The sequence below is a fragment of the Sus scrofa genome, chromosome 1 (genome assembly GCF_054392235.1).
Source record: "Sus scrofa isolate SSC_HxYL_T2T_F1_AM1 chromosome 1, Sscrofa_HxYL_maternal_Yorkshire_Landrace_v2.0, whole genome shotgun sequence".
In the NCBI taxonomy this organism is placed as follows: Eukaryota; Metazoa; Chordata; class Mammalia; order Artiodactyla; family Suidae; genus Sus; species Sus scrofa.
Window position 1 is genome coordinate 251,809,927 of NC_139383.1, and position 22,731 is coordinate 251,832,657.

At 43.5% G+C, this 22,731-nt stretch overlaps 1 long non-coding RNA gene across 1 annotated transcript; it reads right to left on the reverse strand.

Annotated features, from left to right (window-relative positions):
- Window positions 1-12,512: 12,512 nt before the first annotated feature.
- LOC146407111 (uncharacterized) lies at window positions 12,513-16,327 on the reverse strand. Its single transcript, XR_014824889.1, has 2 exons — window positions 14,006-16,327; window positions 12,513-13,097 (listed from the first exon to the last, which is right to left on the reverse strand). It is a non-coding gene; the product is annotated as an uncharacterized LOC146407111 (long non-coding RNA).
- Between the last annotated feature and the right edge of the window lie 6,404 nt (window positions 16,328-22,731).

A 22,731-nucleotide genomic window follows, 5' to 3' on the forward strand; every position in this document is an offset into this window, starting at 1 on the left:
TCAGGAGAGGAAAAGATCAGACAGAACTTTGTGTTGCTTTGAGGCTCCATGGTCAGGAGTAGAAGGGAACTCCAGTGGTTCTCCTCTTCTCCTGTGGCAAGTACCTTCACAGCCAAGTGCAGGCCCCAGGCCAGATGGGACCGAAAACAGAGGGGAACTTCCTGGACCAGAGCCCCAAGGGGCCATGGAGCTGGGAGGTGGGCAGGTGGGAGTGAGGGCAGTTGTTGCAGAAAGGACCCTTCTGACTCTGGATTATATTCATTTCTTGTTTTTCTTTGTAATTGCAAGATTTTTCTTTCCTTTTCGGCAAGTCTGTGGATGATATAAAGGGAACCCTTGAGATGGAGTTTCCACGCAACCCATTTCTTCTCAGGAGTCACTCACTGGTTTCAGACAGGAAGGTAGGTTATAAAACTTTAGGAAAAAAAGAATATTCTAAAGACAGATATTCCAAAAGGTAAGTTCATTCTAAAGGGATGTGAAGCTCTCAAAAAATGTCATTCTGAGTCAATTCCATTCTGCAGTTAATTCCAACAGAAGAGAAAAGAGGCAGCCAAAGGCACAGGCATGGCTGCTCAGAAACTGTGCTGGCCTCAAAAAACATAACTGCCTCTTGTCGAAGACGCGGTAAGAACACACATGCCCACAAACATGCAGGAGAGACAGCAAGGGCACGGGGGGACATGGTCAGGATGGGAGCCCAGCATGGCTGATATCTGTGAGAAAGGACCAAAAGGCTTTCCTGGTTCTGCTCTGTGTGTGTTCAAAATTTCATTTAACTGTGACCTGAGAAACAGCGGCTTAAACTAAACAGAGGTGCTCTGTTTTCCTCCATGGCAGTGCAGGGATGCTCTGGCGGCCTCACCATGCCATCTGGACCTTCTAGCCTTCTGCTCTGCCATCGTTTATAAGGGGCTTCCCTCTGCAAGTTCACCTCATGGCCTAAAGTGGCTGCCAACACTCCTGCTGGGAGGAAGAAGGAGGCGGGGAAGAGCACAAAGGGTGCCTTCCAAATCTGTCAGTCCTCGCCCCGCCTTTAAGGAATCCCCAGAATCACTTGCCCTCCCAGTGACTTCTGCATACTTCTGAGGGACCACCTCATCTGCAAAGGAGGCTAACACATGCAGTTTTGTAGCATGGCATGTGGCCACAAAAAGCAATTGGGGGGTTCTGTTACCAAAGGAGAGGAGAGAAGAGATGATGACTAGGCAGCTAGCAGTTTGTGACATAAGCTCAAAGAAGAAAAGAACAAAAAAGGCAAAGCGCTCCCCGCCCCCCACCCCCACCCCATCGCCCCCAACCAGGGATACATGGTGCACTGTTACTAGGCAGGAGAAAGCCAAAGATTTGAAGCTCTAGATAATTGGTTTCCATCCTCTTCTAAAAGTTCAGACCCAGGGAAGTCGAAGAGATACGGCAGAATTTAAAACAATTTCAAGTTCCAGCCCCCTGGATAAGTTTTAATACAGGGCAGAGAAAGGACTGAGAAATCCTGGAGAATCTGATGAGGGAAGGGCTTGAATGGGCATCACGTTTTCTAAAGTGTGTTCCACAAGAGGCTGTTGGATGTTACAGGAAGAAATGGCTCCCAGGTCAAAAAGTTTGGGACACTCTGGATTACACCAAGTGAAAATTTACTTCATTGCAGAAATGTTGGAATCATGAATATGCTCACCTACCTTATGACCTTTTGCTTTTCTTTCTAAAAGAGAGCCTCCCCAAGCATGTTTGACCATGGAAGTCACTTCTTGCAGAGCATCCATGGGATGTGACCAGAGTAAACAGTGGTGTGTGCAGAGGCTGCCTCATTATTTGCTGGGCTCTAGCTTTCTCAAAGTATGGCTCATGGCCACCTGTATCAGAACAAGCTTAGCTCCATTTCAGACCCATTGAATCATAATCTCAGGCCTGTGGCCTGGACACCTGCATTTATCCAAGCTCACTGGGTAGTTCTACTCACTGAAGTTGGTAATTCTCATACTCACTGAAGTTGGACAGAGCTGAGCCTTCACTTTACAAATACTACAACTTGATAAATTTACATCCAGGTAGCTCCTCCTGGCCCCCTCAAAACTCATTTCTCTCATCACCATTCGGTATCTGGCTAATTTTCTCAGCTCTGTGCAGAGCAGCTTGCATTTATCTTCATTGCCACTCTCTTTATTGATTTAGGTCCTTCTCTGCAATTCGTCAGGCTTGGATTGTATTTTAATCTTGTCCGCCAAAGTAGCCAAGATCCCTTCCAGCTTCCTATCATGCGGAGATCTGATTAGCTGGGTCTCAATTCCATCCTTCAAGTCATGAATGAAAATATTAAATGGTCCTGGGTTGGCATGAAGGTCTTCAGGGTTCTCAGCAGATGTATGGCTCCCATATCTGCCCCTGGCCTCTGTTTGGTGCAGTCGTAGGCTGTAGGTCACACTCAACATTTCATTTGTAGGTTACTGTCTCCTTATTTACAAATCCACACATTGGGTGCCAATCTATGTTGGAAAAAAAACCGTTAATTCATTCAATAAATATTAGACCAGCAAAAGCCTTTAAGGCCTCCTCTGCTTTTCCTTTCACATAAGTGGCATGTTGACCACAGGGTAAACAAGCTTCTACCAAATATGTGCATTAGAAAGATCAATTTTTATGCAAAAGGCAGCTCAGCTCCAACTTTGAGGTATACGTTTCCAGCAGAGCCAACCTCAGGACAAGCAGCTTCTACATAATAATGCAGTAAGAGCTCACTCTTCCAAACATTTCCTCAGTGCCAGGCACTGTTCCATCTCTTTATATGTGTTTACTTATTTTATGAACTATGATGTGAGTGTTGTCGTCATCACACTAGATGGGCCATCTGAGGCATATTACACACATGTGATGCTTGAGCTGGGAAGTGACAGAGCAAGTACTCAAACTCAGGCAGTCGGGTTCCAGTGTCCGGACTCTGGGTCACTATCCTGCACTGTTGCAGCAGTGACTGAATGAATGATTTGGTAGGAAATGCCTACCTAGCACTCAGAGCCCAGAAATGATCATGAAGACTGACCATGGTGCTAACAGCTTTTCATCAGTTGTCTCCTTTAATATTTGAAACCCATGTATTACTTGCTCCTATTGAGAAGACAGAGGCACCAGGATAACATCCCCAGAATCAACCCCAAGTCCTGCCTGCTCACTCCTCCCTGAGAGCTTTCCCAGGAGATGTGCTTTGGAGAAGTGGGGCCTGCAAAAATGGGTGAAAAAATAAGCTTTGCAGGTCAGATGTTTGGTCCACCCCACTCTCCCCAGAAACTCTGTAACCTCATCCTCAAATCTGTAGCAAAGCACTGACAGATGTGACACCTACAAGGCCCACCTTTCTCCAGAGCAGCTTCATTCTCCTGTTGGGCTTCCTGTAGGCCCGAGAGATGATGACTGGGCTGAAATTTTCTCTGTTTCAACAAATTCACTCATTCAGGGGTTCTGGGCTGGGCCTGGCCTTATTCCAGGAGCTGAATTCCACCTGCCCCTGCCTTCAGAATTCCACTTGCTCCTGCCTTCAGAAACAGAGCTGAGCAGACAGCAGCCACATTCCCTGTTCGCCCTGCCACGTGGCAGTGGGGGCCAGAGTTGTGGGCTGGTAGCTTATTTGCAGCTGTCCTTGCTCCAGGAGAGTGAGAGTCAGCGAGTAAGGCAACCTGCAGGAACTGGGCGTTGAAGTTAGATCTCAGTGACAGCCAAGGGGTGGGATGGGTAGGTTCTGAGGGGGAACCAACACTCATGCACTGCCCTCATGAGCCCTAGAGCAACTCTGGTGGCTGGTGACTTGGCCAAATGCCTTCCAAAGCAACACACAGAAGTCACATATTCACCTCAGTCCTTCAGACTCGCTCCCTCAGCCTAACATACAACAGCTCTTTCCTGAACTGATGTGCATCTCATTAGTCAGTCAAGCTGGGGCAGCCAAGGCCAGGGCTGCTAGAGTAAAAAAACTGCCACTTCTCACTTGGCCAGTGAAAGACGCCTGGGAGATTGACGGGGTCTTTGTTCTCAGTTATGACTATGGAGCGCTTTGTCCATTGGCCACCAGGGGGCGATAGCGCTTTTCCATTGGCCACATCAGATAGTCCTACGGAGACAGCGGGGGCATCCGCGAGGGTCATCTGGGAAGTTGGGAAAGATGGCTTTGTTAATGAAAGATGATAGGGACTTCCTCCACCCTCAGAGCTTTTAAAAAAACCTTAAAAGGAGAGGTATTCCAATCTTAGGGAGCAGTCTAATAATGGCTCCTGAGGTACAAAGACACTTGATATGGGGTGTCAGGAAAACTGGGTTCAGACTCCACCCAGCTCTGACGCTCAGAGACTGTTTACCCCCCAGCCTTAGTTGTTTCATCTATAAAATGGGAACACTGCTTGCCACTTCTATCTTACCAAGTGGTCATGAGATTTAAATGAGACTAAGAAAGTAAAGGTGCTCTGAAGGATTTGATTTGTGAAGACAAGAGATTCTGATCAAAGTTGCTTCTCCTATTGTGTTTGTTGCCAGCTGCCTTTCTGATACAGAGAGGGAGGCAGAGCCCAAGGACCCCCCAGCACACTCGGAGGGAGCTGCCTTCTTGTCACAGAAGGTGGGCATTCTGTGGTTAGTGGCACAGAGCTGTGTCCAATCTGGGACCTCAAGGGAGAGGGAGGTGGGGCAGCTGGGATAGGCTGGTCATAGTTTACAGGGTGAGAGCTGTGGTTCTCCAACACTGACTGGCTGTGTGACCTAAAGTGAGCCTCACTATCTGTACAGTAGACAGGAGATGGGGTCTCTCTGTTCCCATCTTTCCAGCAGCTCCCAGCCTTCAGTGTCCCCTGAGCTGTTATGACATGGGAGGCAGTGGCAGGGAGAGAAAGATCACTGATGTGGTTTCATATGGATTCTCCTTTCCATAGAGGGGATCTAAAGGGGAGTGAGGGAAGAGTAGCCCCTGATGCACAGGGAACCTGGAGACTTTCATCTCTTTTTCTGGGCCTTAATCTTCTCATCTGTGGAATGGGCAGATTAGATGAGTTGATCTCTAACCACTGTCTCTTTCCAACTCTGTATCAATAAATACACAGAATCCAAATGGATACTAAAATTTCCTGATTCTGATTCCATTAAAAACAGGCACTTTGCCCTTCAATTGTTCCTGACCTCTGTAGTACCTGCAAAGTGTCACCATGGGCACATGTGGTCCTTTCCCTCCCTATCATCAGAGGGAAAATGACAGAACACCTAGTCCAGCTAGACAATGGGCTACCGGGCTGGCCATGAGAACCAGCTTCTTGTTGCCTTCCTGGTGCTCCAGGGCCTAGATGCTAAGCTCCGCCTTTGAGATGCTGTCAGAGCTGCCCCTCGAACAGTTTCTGGTATCCTTGTCTCCAGCAGACTGAGGTTCTGTCAGCTCTGTATTGGCACTTGGTCCTTTTGTGGCTCCAGTGGCCCATGAAACATTGTTCCATCGTGTGGCCCACATTTCTTCAGTTTTATCTCCTAATGCTTCCATTGATTTTTAAATTCCAGTGCAGATTTAAAGCAAACTGATGGTATGGAGTGCAGGAAAGGAGAATCCATATGAAACCACTCCTCCTCTCCTCCCAAGATCTCCACTTCTACCGCCTCCCTCCTCTTTGCTCCACACAGGTACAGTTCTTCCCAGTTTCCAACAAGCCTTCCTTTGCTGCTGTGCTTACATCAGGAGATAAGCTGGCTTCCCCCTTCCCAGCTATGACACTAGCATCAACCTTCTTGAGGCTCCTTTGTGAAATGAAGACTGAATCCTGTCACTCTTTTGCCTAAAGACATGGGTGGCTCTTCTTTGCCTTTGGGTAAGCCCAGCATCACTCTCCTTATGCTGTTACCACCTAGAATAATATCAAAGACTAACATTCATTGCACTTTCACTCTGCGTCAGGCTCTTTGCTAGGTGCTCTGCATATGCTATTCGATTTCACCTTCATAACCATCTCGAGAGGTAGGTCATATTATTATCCACATTTTGCAGATGGGCCCAGGCCCAGTGTCACCTATTAGGAAAGGGTGATGCTGGGATTTGAATCCTATTTTCAAAGACTGCCCCTAATCACAGGGCAGTCCCACCTCATTTTGAGAAGCTTTCTGAGATTACTCCTAAGGGACAGAATTCAAGGTTCCTTCGTCTTTGCCTCCAGGTTTCCTTATTATGATCCTCCTTGAAAGACTTTACTGTATGCATCTCTGTTCTATTACTAGACTGAAAACAACTCAAACACAGGATCAAGGCAAAGATACAGAAAACGGGTTGGTTAAATTGAATCCTTCATTCTGGTAGCTTCCCTGCCTCACATACCTCTTTTTCTTACTCCCTTCCTCATTCCCTCTGCATTTGGGCTCTGAATATGCCTCTGCCCATCCTGGCCAAGCCTCTGGGGACAGACAGATATCCTTGTGGCCATGTAGGGTGTCATGCATTTGCCCCTTCTCCTTGTCAAAGCTCCCTCCCCTCATGGTCTCCAGCACACTGCCCACGACTGGTCATTTGGAGTTTCTCTTCTGTCTCCATCCACCACCTTCCTTCCCAAGTCAGGGAGCTGTCCTCAGCTTTGTCCCCACTCGCATTACATGACACACCCATAGCCCATACTGGAGGCATAAGAGCCGCTCCATAAAGAGGAGCTGGATGAATATTTAAAGGGAAGTAGTAGGTAGTATGTTAACAACTTACATGGATGTTGTAATGATCCTCAGTGAAATATTCCCTCACCTCTTTGCAAAATTATCATTCCGAACCACGGAATACATTAGGTTTTATGATCTACTCGCTTCTTTGGGGAAATATAAATCTTGAAACATCATCTTCATATGACAGGGCAAAGAGTCCCCTGGGACACAAAATGTTTAGGAATGTTAACTGAGAATCAGAAATAGTTTGTGACTAATATCGGGGTTTTGTTTATGGGCACAAATAAATCCCTGGTCTAGGGCTGACCTGTACAGATCTGTCTACGATGAAAACTGATTGCACATGATAGAATGGGGAGACAATCTGAATTTAAAGAGGTGATTGGGGGCAGGGCTGTAGTGTTTAGGAGCTAATATTTTCTGACCATAAATTTGTATGCTGTTCAAAGATTCCTAATTATCAACTAAAATAAACAGGATAGAAACTAGGAATTTATATCAATGCCTACAGCCACCTAGGTTTGAAAGTAGGTCGTGTGAAATGAAGCAGTTCCTTTTTCTAGCAGGCCCCTCACCCTTCTTTCACTGTTCAGGTGAAAAACTAGTCACGATACTTGACATGAGGTGGGGGGAGGCATTTGAGAGTTTGTGTAACCGGAAGCAGGGTTGGGGGGGGTCCTTATGGAGAGGGCACTGTTTTGGGGTTGAGAAGACGCATGATTCCTGCTTGTTAGCCTTGGTCAGGCCTCTTCCTTGTTTAAAACCCATCACAGACTCACCATGGCTTCTAGAACAAAGTCCAGTACTCAGAATCCCTAGCTGGCTTATAAGATCCTCTGTGATTTGACTCTGCCCCTCTCTGCAGGCTCAGCTCCCACAGCTCCAGGCTTTGTGAACTCAATACATGCTCTCCACTTCTTGGTCCCTTAACCTGCAACGTTTGCTCAGATGTCCATCCTCTTTGAGCCATTTGGTACACAGCCTGTTTTTTGTTACACAACTTCTCACAGCATGAAAACCACCTCATCCCTGAAGCCGTCTCAAAGGTGGTTTCTCCCTCCTCCAACTTTCTAGTAAAGCCTGAACACCACCCTCTCCCTCTGCTTTGTGACCTGGCAGTACGCAGAAAGATAAGATACAGTTCCCTGCCTCACTGGTGTTGGACTTGGCCAGGGGACTTGTTTAGACCAGTGCGATGTGAATGGAAGAGCCAAGGCCTTAAGAGGCAATGTGTTTGTTATATTCTCTGATGCTTCTTTGACTTTCCACAAGAAGACTGTGTCTCTGGCAGCTGTTGTTCCAAGGAGACTATAGAATCACATGGAACAAATGTGAATCCAGCCCAAAGCTGGAGCCAACCCCAGCTGAACTGCAGAGCTGCTCCAGCCAAAGCACAGATCTATAAGTGAAGAAAGCAGATGCTAGTTGGAAGCCACTGAGTTTTGAAGTGGTTTGTTATGCACCATCAGTGTGACAGCAGCTGATGAATACACCACATTACTTTGAACCCCAGAAAGGAAGGGTATGCAGAGCAAAATACTCGTTTGGAGAAACTAGAAGATTTGGGGCCTGGTGCTGTAAGCTGCTCAGAGAAGTCCACCTCTTGTCAGGGAGCTATTCTAATATGGCATAGAAGTGGTAAGGCATCGCCAGACTGGTGAGAGGACCAGAGAGGTGGGCAGAGAGAGTGCTTCTGGATGCATATCCAGTTCTTGGATAGACTCAGGACTTCTCATATGCCTAGTGGGCGATGGGAACAGGTTTATGTAGATTAGAGACTAGCATAGGGAAGCTACAAAGTGCCGGCCCTCAGGATCTCAGGCTACAGAAGATCTCCTGTTATCAGCCTGATACTCCCATGCCACGCAGGACCAGCCATCTCTAGGAAGACCCTGGCACAGAATGCCCTATAGTATAAAGACTTCGTAGTGGAGAATAAATACATGTCATTTTAAGCCACTAAGTTTGGGGTGATTTGTTATAACAGAGATAGAAAATGAACACAAGCTAGAAGCAATATAATAATCAAGCAATAGGGAATTATGTGACAGAATCTTGGTTTTGTAAAGAAAATGACAGATTTGCAGGAAAGAGTATTGAACCGTGGTTACAACTGGGTTTTAGGGGTGAACAGATCTGAAAGTCTGGCTCTGGTTCTACACTTCTTAGCTGTGTGACCCTGGGCAAGTGACTTGCCCTCTTTAAGCTCAATTTCTTCATCAGTAAATCTCATGTGCTGGTTGAGAGGGCTAAAACGTGCCTAGTATTTACTAACCACTAGTATTTTACCACTGAGTATTGATTATTATTAGTAGCAGTAGTTGTAGTAGTATTACTATCACACAGAGGGAATTCAAATGCAACAGGATAGTCTTCTCAGGGTGAGGATGACTTTATTTTCCTTGTTCCCATTTTTTAATTTTTCTATAATGGACAAGAGTTCCTTTGGAATAAGAAAAATCAATAAAAGATGAATTAAAACAAAGAATGTAAAATGTTTAGAGTTTCAAAAATGTCTAATTCCAGAGTTCGATCCCCAGCCTGGCTCAGTGGGTTAAGGATATCGTGTTGCCATGAGCTGTGGTATAGGTCACAGATGTAACTCAGATCCTGAGTTGCTATGGCTGTGGCATAGGCCAGTAGCTACAGCTCTGATTCAACCCCTAGCCTGGGAACCTCCATAAGCCACGGGTATGCCTCTAAAAAAGCAAAAAAAAAAAAAAAAATCTAATTCATTCTCAAACAATGAATTTTTCTTGTTCAGTAAATGTTCATTGCTTCCTGGGTAATGTTTGCATTACATTACTTTCTACAAGCTAGTTGCAAATTAATGTTTTCTATCACCTGTTCTTTTAAATCATTTAAAAATATATACAACAAATGTACTGTTTTCATCAAATTGCTTTTGCCCTCATGGCTTGCTCTCAAGGTCTAGATGAGGGAGGGACTCTGAGTGAGGAGCGAGGGCAGCAGGAACACAAAGCTTGGTGAGGGTGTGTTGGGTGCTGGGAGCAGCCTTCTGGGGAACAGAGGGGCAGGCTGGAGCCTCTAGGGACAGAGGGCAGGTAGGTTTTTAGTTTGATAACAGACTGGGAGGAAAAATCAATGCCCAATTGTAATTTTAAACAGACTATGTTTACTTAAGAAAGTAATTAGTTGTGGGTATTTCTTTGCAAATGGCTTGAAACCGTGTCTTAGTTATGCAAATATTAGCAGATAAAGAGAATTTTATCTTTAATATGAATTCACCAAACATACTGAGTATCCGCCATGTGCCAGGTGGACTAGAGAATGGATTTGGGCGGAAAGTGGTGAGTGAGTGAAGAGAAACACAAAAATGATTAAATCAAGGTCACCAATTTCAATGAGCTTATTATCAACTCTGTCTCCCCATATTTGTTTTCTCTTTCCATTTCTTAAAAAAATTTTCAAAACCATTAGAGAGTAATTCTAGACATCATTACTCTTCATCCCTATATATTATAAAATAAATCTCCTAAGAATAACATACTCCTATATCACTGTGTACATTATTAAGGAAATTAATAATAATCCTACAATATCATCTAATATCAAGTCTACATTTAAGATGTCCCCAAAATGGACTTTATAGCTGCTTTGTTTTAATCTACTCTATTGTGGTGAAGGTGGGGGGGGGGTTGTTCTGAATCAATTCAAAACAGACTTTTGATCAGTGTAGCTACTGGCATTCCTGTTCCTCACACAGCATTTGCTTGCACTGCAGAGTCCTTTGTCAAAGGAAGTCACTGGACTCTGCAGCGCTTGCCCTGCACCCTCTTATTAAGTGATGTCAATTGCTGAGGTTTGTCAGGAGAGCCGGTCCTTTTTATAACTGTATCTAGGAAGACTTTAGGCTTGCATCTCATATGCCATTGAATATGTGCTTAGGGACGACGAAGGGGCTACAACAAACTAGGTTCTTTGGCCCCTTCTGCAGTTGCCTATTTCAAACTTACACCATTCATTTCAGCCAACATTTAAGTGTCTACCACGCACGGCCTTCTCACATGTATTATAACACTAAATGTTCATAGGAACTCTGCCCAGAGCACTATAGTGGCTGTAAGTCTCAGCTCAGAAACCCAGGTGTACAAGAAAAATTATTATTTCCTTTAATCAACTTTGGAGTTCTTTTACCATGATTATTTGAACTTTCTGCTTCAGTTATCACTGGGTCTTCCTTCGGTGCCCTCGTTCCTCTTCCCCCCTCCAACCTCTCCCCTTTCTCTCCTCTGTCCCTTGTCATTTCCCAGGTTCTGCCCTCCTTCACTTCTCTACCTCATCCCCTCTGCTCCCCTCTCTCCTGTGCTTCCCTCTCATTCCTTCCTCCTCCTTCCCCTCCAGTCTGTCTTCTCAACCACACTGAGCTCTCTGGGGATGGGACCGTGGTCCACAGTCACAACAGAAAATTCCCATTTATTAAGTGCTCACTGCACACCAGGCATGTGGCCTTATGAAGTAAGTGTATTGGTTATGATGTTTTAGGCTGCAAGTAAAAAGAAATCCACCCATCAGTGGCATGAACCATGGGGACATTTATCCTCTCCTTAACCAGGTGTCTGTAGGAGGATGTCGGTGTTCTTAGTTCAGATGGCAGCATCAAGGACTCCAGCCTTATGCTCTGCCATCCTTCCTTGGTCTTATTCCTTCATGACCACAAGATAGCTTTTGGGTCCCATTTCTATGATCAAAGGCAGGAAGCAGGGCAGAGGCCATGGGTATGACAGCCTTTATTTTTCCTGGCTCATCTTTAGAGCAAGTATGGCTTTCCCAAGAACTCATGTACAAACTTACCCCTCTCAACTCACTGGCCTAAAATGAGTTATGTGGCCACTGTTACCACAAGGAGACTGAGTATTTAGCATGTTTAGCCTCTGAAGTAGAGAAAAAAGAAAAGGGAGTTGGGAATGGCCTTTGGGCAGCCAGTGTCTGCTTCATTACTGGCCTCACTTTTACAAAAGACAAACTGGGCACAGTACTTGACCAAAGTTCCCACTGCTAATAAGTGATCAAGAAGGAGTTGAAATTTCTGTAACTTCAAGTTCACAAAAGCTTTCCTTCCTTCCTTTCTTCTTCTTTTTCTTTTGTCTTTTTAGGGCTGTACTTGTGGCACATGGAAGTTCCCAGGCTAGGGGTCGAATTGGAGCTGCCAGCCTACACCATAGCCATGCCAGATCTGAGCCATGTCTGTGACCTACACCACAGCTCACGACAACACCAGATCCTTAACCCACCAATCAAGGCCAGGGATTGAACTTGCATCCTCATGGATTTAGTCAGATTTGTTTCTGCTGAGCCACGATGAGAACTCTTCACACAAGCCTTTCAAAAAGCAATCCTTATTGACAGAGGGCATGGCATAGGGCCTATAGCTCTGTCACCATCCTCCTGCATACATACTGTGTGCCAACCCTGGGATGAACACCAGGGAGCCAGAGATGAATGAGGAGGACACAGGCCAGTGGGCTCATTAACAGATGGTTCCAGTACAGAGCAGTTAAGTGCTCCAGAGAACTATGTGTGTGGGAGCAGATGAACAGAAGCACGAGCAGCTAAGGCTCAGAGATGTACCTTGACCAATGCTAGCAGCAGGAAAGTGGCAGAGCAGAGACTCAAAACCTCAGCTGTCTAATTACCAAGCCAGAATTCTTCCCTCTTCCACTGCACCTTCTGCCATGCATAGCAACCACTATAGTAAGCAACTCTGGACACCTATACAAGAAACTATTCTCAGGTCAGTATAGGTGGCTTCTCAATGGTGGTGAATTTCCTCAGAACATTCCACAGAAACCATGATGAAAGCTTAAAAAAAATGAAGGCACTGCCATCTGCAGAATAAAACCTATTATATTGGTCAGCTCTGGGTTCCATGACAAAATATCACAGATTGGGTGGCTTAAACAACAGACATTCTTTCTCACAGTTCTGGAGGCTGGAAGTCCATGATCAAGGTGCCAATAGGGTTGGTTTCTGGGGAGGCCTCTCTTCCTGGCTTGCAGACGGCCACCTTTTCACTGTGCTCTCACATGGCCTTTTCTCTGTGCACACTCGACACACGGAGGGGTACAAAGAAAGTGCGAGAGAAAGATATCTCTAGTGTCTCTTCCTCTTTTTATAACTCCTCCTGGATTAGGGCCCCACTGTTATGATCTCAAATAACTTTAATTACCTCCTTCAAGACCTTACCTCCCAATACAGTCACAGTGGGGCTCAGGGCTTCAGCACGTGTATTTGGGCGGAACACAATTCAGTCCATAATACCTGTTCAGTGTTTTTACTAAAAAGCAAATGTTTTGGTCCCATCTAAATTGGGCTCAGCACAGTGTAGACAGCCATTTGGATCATCCACATCCTAAATTCTTATTTTCTTCAATGCTGACCATAACTGAGTCACCTTGGCTCTCTCTTGGCTATATCTGCAGACAGAGTGAAAGGAAATACCAATTCATTACAGCTAGGAGAGAAACACAGCTCAGGCCTCAGTTTCATCCTGAGGTCCTCTCCTCAAATTCTCCCACTGTAGAAGTGGAAAACACCAGAGACACACCACCTGTCTTCTTGTCACCAAGCAGGACCATGACCCCAGCTCAGCCAGTTTGACTCATCACGCCTGCTTTGAACTGCAAGCTAGTGAAGCAGAGAAGAGATGTCCCTGCAGAAGCCATTCTGGTAAGGGGTTGGCAGCAACAGCAGCTAAGCAGTTTCCCGAGGTGGCCAATCTGGTGGCTGCATCTGAATCTAACATCAGAAGGTTGACCACGTAAACTGTGGGGTGTGGGTCCATGACTCCTGCAGTGGAGTCACACCAGGCCCTACATAAATTGTTTGTAGTTCTTCTGCATGGGTAATCTGTCTATCCCATTCTCCCTCATTTATTTATTTATTCAGTCATTTATTTATATCAGTATGGACTCATGGATATTTATTTTATACTGACATAGCCCGCATCGATGTGGGTTTAATTTTTTTTTTTTTTTTAGCCATTTGTTACTTTTTGGTATTACATGATCTAGGCTTATCATCCATTTCTTGCACATTTAGGCTCAGCCATTTCTCTATGAAGCCTTTTACTGGAGAATGGTAGTAGAAACTAAGGGTTGGTGTGGGGTTTGCTTTTTGCTCTTGAGTCATTGTTGACAGTCTGTAGGCCCTCTCAGCTGAGAAGGCCAGGGAATATATGTGTGTACACTAACTTACATATATACACATATCTATAAATATTTTTGTGTAGCCATCTGTGTCTATATTAAGTTAAACATGATCTCATACTGAGATCTCCGACCATATTACCATTGATCATTCTAAGCCATTTCCCCTTGCTTACCTGAAAACTCCCACTCCGTCAAGGACACACCTGGCTCCACCATCTGCCATTCATCTACTCAACTGTTCAATTCCAATGGTTTCAGAATTGTTCACCTCCAAAATTACCTGTGGGAACAACTTTGTCAACTACAGTAAAGTTCTTATGTGTCCTTAATTTTGCAGACTCCACTGATTTCCAAAGTTAACTAGGGTGGCACCTTTTTCCCCCACCCTTTCACTGAGGTTGTTTTATACATTTGTATACAATTCCCTTTATCCTGAAATCTGGTAAGCAGTTTTCAGTCTATGTAGAGTCAGCCTCAGAGAGTCTCTGGGACCCCTTCTTCCTCTGACCTTCCTTCCTCTCTTCCACCCTTCTGCCCTATTCTTGGACCCTGGTTTCATCCTGCTCCCCTTCATCTGGTATAGGGCAAGAAATACATACTTGGCCTCTATCTTGAAGGAGCAAAGGTATGTTCTTACAATTATGGGGTGATGCTCCATAGACCTTTGGAGGACAAGGCCCATTGTCCCCGGTCCTCCAGAAGAGAAAACATAGGAAATAAGAAAAATTTTTCTCTCATGTTCATACACACTCTCACTGCATTGCTTCAGTATGCTATTATGCTAACTTCACTGCCATCCCCAGACAGAAGGGTGGAAAGGAAGAGAGGGGGCGAGCAGGGTCAGAGGACACCATTCTGCCTCATGGAGGCTGCGAAGCTGTGTGGGGATCAGCCATGCCACGGCCATGTCATGGTTCTGCAGGACACAGATTTTCCAAAATCAAATAATTTCACTTGCCTTTAAACATTATGTTCTTCAAATTTGTTTATTCTAAAAAAGTCATCAGAGTATTAGAATACCCCGAAAAATCACTCACTTCCCCTTAAAAGGTGATCTAAATAACGCTGTCATAGTTATAACAGTCCTTGTGGCGCTGGGGTTGTGGTGGTGGCCTGAAGTTTGAAGTGACATCCTCATCAGTTCTGTCCCTGGGGAAGGGGAGGAAGCCTGACAGCTGATCACTTCTTGCCTTTGATAAACACATTTCTTCTTCTAATTACACCTTTTCGTAAAGTAACTTTTCCAGCTTCCCCCTCATACCACTCCTTACATCCCTGTTTAAAAGGCGTCTATTCAGACAGCTTGTGAACAATGCTGTTTGGGGATGGTTTAATTGGGGAAAAGAAACCTGTAGAGGGTCTTATTTGGGGTGAGCATCTCAAGAATCTAAGATTATCTCCCTGTCACCTCGTGACCCATCTTCTTCATGCCACCTTTTAATTTTGGTAGCAATTACGGTGTATATGGATAATGCTCATTAGCATATTCATGGTCATCTCTTCATATTTATTGTCCGCACAACTCATTAATCTTCATCTACTTTGTGTGCTTGACAGCTCAATCTATTTTGCAATCTCTGGGAAGCAGCCATAGCCCCCCAAAGCCTTTGTTTTCCTGTAAATAAACTGTGTTGGGGACCAGAGGACAATGGTGCATGCTGTGGTGATTGACACCAGCCACGGCTACTAATCAGGATGGGACTTCATTGCCAGCTGAGTCGAGTGCATTATGGGGCCATTGTTCCAGCACTGCCAGGGCAAGAACACACACAGCCAGTCACCTTCACAAGATGGGTTGATTGTTCTTCAAGATTAGACCGAGTTACCTTATTATCCGTCCCAGACAACAAGGCATCTCACCCAAACAGACACATTTGCAGGAACGGCCGGTACACTGGCCAGATTTGAATTGCTAATGTATAATCTGCCCAGCACAGATGTGCAATGAATATTTGGATGTTGTTTTGCCCGTCAGTTGAGAAGGCTGAATTGATGAGGTGATGAGTATTCAATGATGGGTTCTGGATGTTGGCCAACAGCAGAGTTTGAGCACTTGCACTGAAGATAATCAGATTACCCTCCCAGAGTGCCTTTGCAGTAATTCAGCAGCAAATTCTGTTACAGAGTCTATCTGGTGGAAAGTTCCTTTTCCTTTTTGGTGCAACTAGATGTTTTGTTATGTTTTTCAGACTTGGGACAGGTAGAGAAGTTGCCTTTATTGTGCCCTTACCTGTAACTGTCAGGGCTGTGAGTAATGTGGAACTGTCTGCTTGGCCATTTTCCAGCTTATTTTCTCAAACTCTTCATGCCTCAGTTTTCTCATCTTTTTTTTTTTTTCTTTTTGTCTTTTTGTCTTTTAGGGCCACACCCGTGGCATATGCAGGTTTCCAGGCTAGGGGTCCATTCAGAGCTATAGCCACTGGCCTATGCCAGAGCCATAGCAACAAGGGGTCTGAGCCACATCTGCGACCTACACCACAGCTCACAGCAACGCCAGATCCTTATACCACTGAGTGAGGCCAGGGATCAAACCCATGTCCTGCTGGGTGCTAGTCGGGTTTGTTAACTGCTGAGCCACGACGGGAACTCCAGTTTTCTCATCTATTAAAATGGGTTAAAAAAATTCTTGGAGTTCCCATCGTGGCGCAGTGGTTAACGAATCTGACTAGGAACCATGAGGTTGCAGGTTCAGTCCCTGCCCTTGCTCAGTGGGTTAACGATCCGGCGTTGCTGTGAGCTGTGGTGTAGGTCACAGACGCAGCTCGGATCCCGCGTTGCTGTGGCTCTGGCGTAGGCTGGCAGCTACAGCTCCGATTCGACCCCTAGCCTGGGAACCTCCATATGCTGTGGGAGCGGCCCAAGAAATAGCAAAAAGACAAAAAAAAAAAAAAAAAAAATTCTATCAACCATAGAGAGTTGCTATGAGGACCCAATGAGTTGATATCCATAGATTAAACACTAGAACAGTGCCTCGCTCATAGTAACTTCTCAACAAATATTAACTATAAACATATTATTGGTCATTAGCTCTCTCTCAATATTTCTGTGGTCAGATAGGCTGGATACACTGGAAATAAGTCAAACCATCATCATCTGGAAATAAGTCAAACCATCATCATCCCTCAGGATGTCTCCTGGTTTTTATGACATGTCATTGCCTGGTACCTTTCCTTTCCCACACTGATGTGATCATGGAAGCCTTTTCTCTGGAGCATCTTTTATATCTTATTTTGCCCAGAACATTCTATACAAAAAATTTCCTGGAAAAAGATAGAAGATGATAACACACTATTTGCAAAGGTTTGAAAGAAAAAACACATATGATTCAGGAATTTTAAATATAACCAAGCTATTTATATGTGAAGGCGATGGGAATTGTGCAAATGCATGTATTTACTCCAAAAAAATGTTACTCAAAGTGTGTCCATAGGAAGAGGATAATGAGTGTGAAGGAGGAACTCAAGAACAGCAAACAAGAACTTGTAGGCAACAGTGAGACAAGTTGATTGTATTAAGTCTAAACAACTGCAAGTATCTTGTCAAAACTGACATCAAAAGATTAAAATGTTTGAAAGAAATTATTTGTAAATAACAGGCTAATGGCATACATCAATGCAGATCAAAAGAATGAAGAAGGGGAAAGGAATAACAACTACCTTTTTAAAACAAAGAAAACGAAGGCAGAAAGGATATATGCCTATTTAATAAAGGTTTAACAAGAACAACCTCAGTTGTCTTTATAAAGACTTAAAAAAATTTAATACACTATTAAAGGCCAATGCGCTTAGATACGAGGGGAAAAAACCCTAAATCCAAGGTTTCTATGTATATGAGACAAACAGAAATAAAATATTCAAAACTAAAATATGGGTAGAATATGATTATTCAAATGTAAGTATTAAGCAAGTCAGGTCTGACAATATTAATATCAAGGAATGCAGAGTTATACAAGTCAAAGGGTATGAGACTGTTCACGATTTCATTTCTTTACCCCTAGGCTCTTGCACGAGGTAGACTATAAATAGATACTAGCAAGATGTATTATGGAAATGGAAGCAATATGGTAAGGGACGGTTTGTCTGCCAGGGCATCCTGAGTGTAAGTTTTAAGGATTTTCTTTTTTTTGGCCACGCCTGCAGCATGTGGAAGTTCCTGCACCAGGGACTGAATCCACACCACAGCAGTGACCTGGGCCACTGCAGTGACAGCAGACACTTAACTGCTGCACCACAAGGGAACTCCAGGGATCATTTCATAACTGGCGAGGACACTACTTTATCTTTCCAACTCACCTTCTTCTGGGAACTGCTTCCTCCTTATTTTCTGTATACCCAGGACTCCTCACTCCCAACTGATTCCTGCTGCTGTTGATCCTGGATCCTGCCCATAGTTGATGGGAGCCAACCTGAGCCCCGCAAACGATACTGCTTTGCCTCCCGACTTGCTTCACTACTTTCAGGGAAGGCACCTGAACCAAGAAGGGTCCATCATACTCCTTCAATGATGTCTTTTCAAACTCTGAAAAAGAAGACTGGCTCTGCTTTGGTGATGCAAAACAGGAGGAGGTTCTCGGCTGCCATTGGTGGTCACGTCTCCTGCTATGAGAAAGGAACTAGTCTATAATGAAAGACAGTGACGTACATATTTTTTAAAATGGTGTTCCAGTGACGTGTGAATTCCTGGCTCCATTTCAGCTAACTACATACATAGCACTTTCCCTATTTTAGTTAAGTACCTTTTCCTTGAATCATCTTTCCCCGTAGCTTCCTAAAAATTTCCCTTTTCTGCATAAGTTACAGTTGGGTTTCTGTCACTTGAACCAAAAAAAGTCCTAGTATAGTTACTTTGATAAAGTTTTAAAATAGTGGTACATATGTCTTTACATATGACACTGTATTGCTCTATCAAATTGAAGTGTTAGGTTAGTTTTCTAGGTTCCACAATGTAAAGGGAGTATACAACCTGGCTGAAAGCAAGCTGGACAACACGGTAATTTGATTTGAAAATAAGCATCATCAGTTAGTGATCATTTTTTGGAAAATTGATATTTTTTGGTGCATTGCCAGGCAGTTTTGTAAACTTTTCACATGTCTATCTTTTTTTCTAATTTTTTCCATGTTTTTGCTTTTTAAATTTGCATTTAGAATTTAAAGTCAATTATTTTTCTGCTAGATTGCTTGTAGCAGCAAACAGCTGGAATAATCATAATATATAATAATAAGGGATTAATTAGAACAAACTGTATATCCAAATAGGATAATAGTTGGAAACACTAGGTCTAAAAATATACTGTAAGAACATAAGTGACCAGTAAGAAAATTTAAGCTTTCTTTTATGTTTGAATTTCTTTTTCTTATGAGAAAATCAATTTATGGGGGTGTCAGAAAACACAAGCAAACAAAAGAAAACTAATGCCTACTGATTAATCACACTTACCTGGAGACAACCAATGTTATCACCTTGGTGTTTATTCTCTTAGAAACTTTCATAATTATATATGTGTGTATACATTATACACACACACTCACAATTACCCATTTAGAAAACTTTTCCTGTACAAATAGAACTACATCACAAGTGTTTTTTAAAATCAACTTTATGAGTTACAATTTATATGCATTAACATATACTCATCTTAAGCATATATATGATTACTTTCGACAAATATATACACCCTTAAAACCATCACCATAATAAAGATATAAGCCATTTCCATCATGCTAAAAAAAGTCCTTCGTGCCCTTTCCTAGTCAGTCTCTCACCCTGGACCATAGGCAAACAGTGATCAGCTTTTTGTCACTATAGTTTAGCTTCACTTTTTCTTTCCTTCAGGTTTCATATCCATGGAGTCACATACTATGAACTTTTTTGTGTCTGACATTTCATTCAGTAATGTTCTTGAGATTCATCAACATCATTGCGCTTATCAGCATTTCCTTCCTTGTTATTGCTGACAAGTGTTCCATTGGATGAATGCACTGCAATTTATCTATTCACCTGCTGATGGACACTAGGATTGTTTTCAGTTTTTGACAATCAATGAAAAAAGCTGTTATGAATCCTTGAATAAGTCTTTGTTTACATATTTTTCTAATCATTTTAGGCAAAATGTATAGAAGTCAAATTGTTGGGTCATATGGTAAGTGTCACGTTTAACTTCATAAGAAACTGTCAAACAATTTTTCAAAGAGTTTATTCCACTTCCCATTCCCATCAACAATATGTAAGAATTCCAGGTGCTCAACATTCTTACCAACATTTTTAATGAGAGTCTTTAATTTTATGGGTGTGCACTGATACTTCACTGCGGTTTTAACTTGCATTTCTTTTATGACCAGTGATGTTGAACATCTTATGTGTTTATTGGCCATTTGTAGAGCTTCTGTGAAATGACCGTTCAAATTTTTGCCCATTAAAAAATGTAGGTTGTTTGTTCTCTTACTATCGAGTTATAACACCCAATACTGGATGCAGCTTTTTAAATCAGATATACTAAATATTTGCTCACAGGCTGTGACTTGTTATTTTATTTTTATTTTTTGCTTTTTAGGGTTGTACCCTTGGCATATGGAAGTTCCTGAGCTAGGGGTCCAATCAGAACTGTAGCTGCTCGCCTGCACCACAGCCACAGCAACCAAGGATGCATTTGCGACCTATACCACAGCTCATGGTAGCGCTGGATCCCCGACACACTGAACAAGGCCAGGGATTGAACTTTCATCTCATGGATACTAGTCAGATTCATTTCTGCTGAACTATGATAGGAACACCTGTTTTTTAATTAAAAAAAAATCACTGTCCTTTGAAAAGCAGTAGTTTTTAACTTTGATGAAATCAGCTTACTAATTTCCCCCTCTATGCTTGTGCTGTTTGTGTCCCATCAAATAAATTTTTGCCTACCTCCAAGACTGTGGAGATTTTCTTCCATTTTCCTAACTTATGAAGTCTAGCTTTTATATTTAGGCCTCTGATCCATTTCAAGTTCATTTTTGTATATAGCATGAGATAAAAGTTGCAATTTTTTTCTCTTCCATACAGATATGCAATTGTTTCAGTATCATTTCTTTTTTTAAATTGTTTTACTTTTTTCCATTTTTTAGAGTTTTATTGAAGTATAGTTGATTTACGTTGGGATAATTTCTGCTGTACGACCAAGTATTCAGTTATACGTACACACATCCATTCTTTTCCAGATTCTTTTCCCATATAGGCTATCACAGAATATTGGGTAAAGTTCTTTGTGCTATACACCGCCGGGTCAACGGTGGATGACCGTTCAGCACTGTTTCTTGAAAAGATTATCTTTTCCCCATTGAATTACCTTGGCACTTTGGGCAAAAATCAATTGACCACACGTGTGCAAATTTATTTTCGAGCTCTAGTCTGGAGTTCCCTTGTGATGCAGTGGGTTAAGGATCCAGCATTATCACAGCTGTGGCTCAGGTCATTGCTTGGATTCAATCCCTGGCCCAGGAATATCCACATGCCACAGGCAAGGCCAAAACAAACAAACAAAACCCATCCCTCCCACCCCCAAAAAAGCAAAACCAAAAAACTCTATTCTGTTGGGCTGATCTATTTGTCCATCCTTACTTCAGTACCACACAGACCTGACTGTTGGAAAACCTGATGTTAAGAAATTCACGGGAGTTCCCTTCGTGGCACAGCAGGAACGAATCTGACTAGCATCCATGAGGATGCAGGTTCTGGCCCTGATTTCACTCAGTGGGTTGGGGATCCAGTGTTGCTGTGGGCTGTGGTGTATGTCATAGACACGGCTTGCATCCTGTAGTTGCTATGGGTATGGTGAAGGTCAGCAGCTCTAGCTCCAATTCAACCCCTAGGCTGGGAACTTCCATATGTTGTGGATGCGGCCCTAAAGAAACAAAAGAAAAACAAATTCACAAATTGAGAGGGAAATACTCTTTGTTGGGTTTGCTCAAACGTTCTGTCTCCGCATGGTGTGACATTCCCCAGCGAAGGCAGAGCGCACAAGCTAATCTTACTGGGATGGCAACAGACTGGGGCAATTCATTCAGACCTTTAAAGACTGCCTTCATTCTTATCAAGCTCCTGGCACTCTACAGTTTACACATCAGCCTCACATCCTTTGTCTCACTCATATACTGGTTCAGTCCCTCTCACTCAATGCTTATTTGTCTCTTCTTCACAATCACCCTATGGGGTGGGCTACTTGGATCTGATTATATCCATTTTATAGATAAGGAAACCTAGACTTTAGACTATCACCATCAGGACACTTCAATAGTTGGGGACCTAGAATTCTAGCTTAAGTAACAGAAAAGCAAAGGCCAATTTGACTTTATCAACTTAGTTGTCTGGTCTAATTCTGCCTGTCAACTTCTTGGGTGAGTGGCAGGTCAAAAAGGTAAGTAAAACCTGTGCCCTCCTCCCCCAAATCCCAACTCACAAACACTCACACACACATACACACAACCCCTAAGAGACTTTTAGGCTACATTTGCCTCAAATGACATCAGTGGCTGGCCTAGAAATAGTGCTTTCTACAAGATATTTCAGCATTTGCTGGAGGTTCTATTTCTGGTTCACCCTGTGAGCACCACCCAATCCCTAGTCCTCTTGACAAAGACACAGTTGCTGGCTCCAGCAGTCCCCTGGCTTGAAGTCCGCATGGTAAAATCTCTCATCTTCCCTCCCAAGGGTTGCTGTTTAACCAGAGGACAGTTGTCACTGAGAGAACACCCCACCCTCGGCTAGTAGGCACTGGTGTCTGGATGGTGGCAATCTCACAGGCTCTTGGGGACGGAGCTGCAGGGCACTGAGGTTAGGATTAAAAGAATCAGGAGTTCAAAATGGAAGGAAAAAAGGGGTTTTTGACAGAGTGGAGGTGGTGCGAGAGGGTTCAAGAAAACAAAGA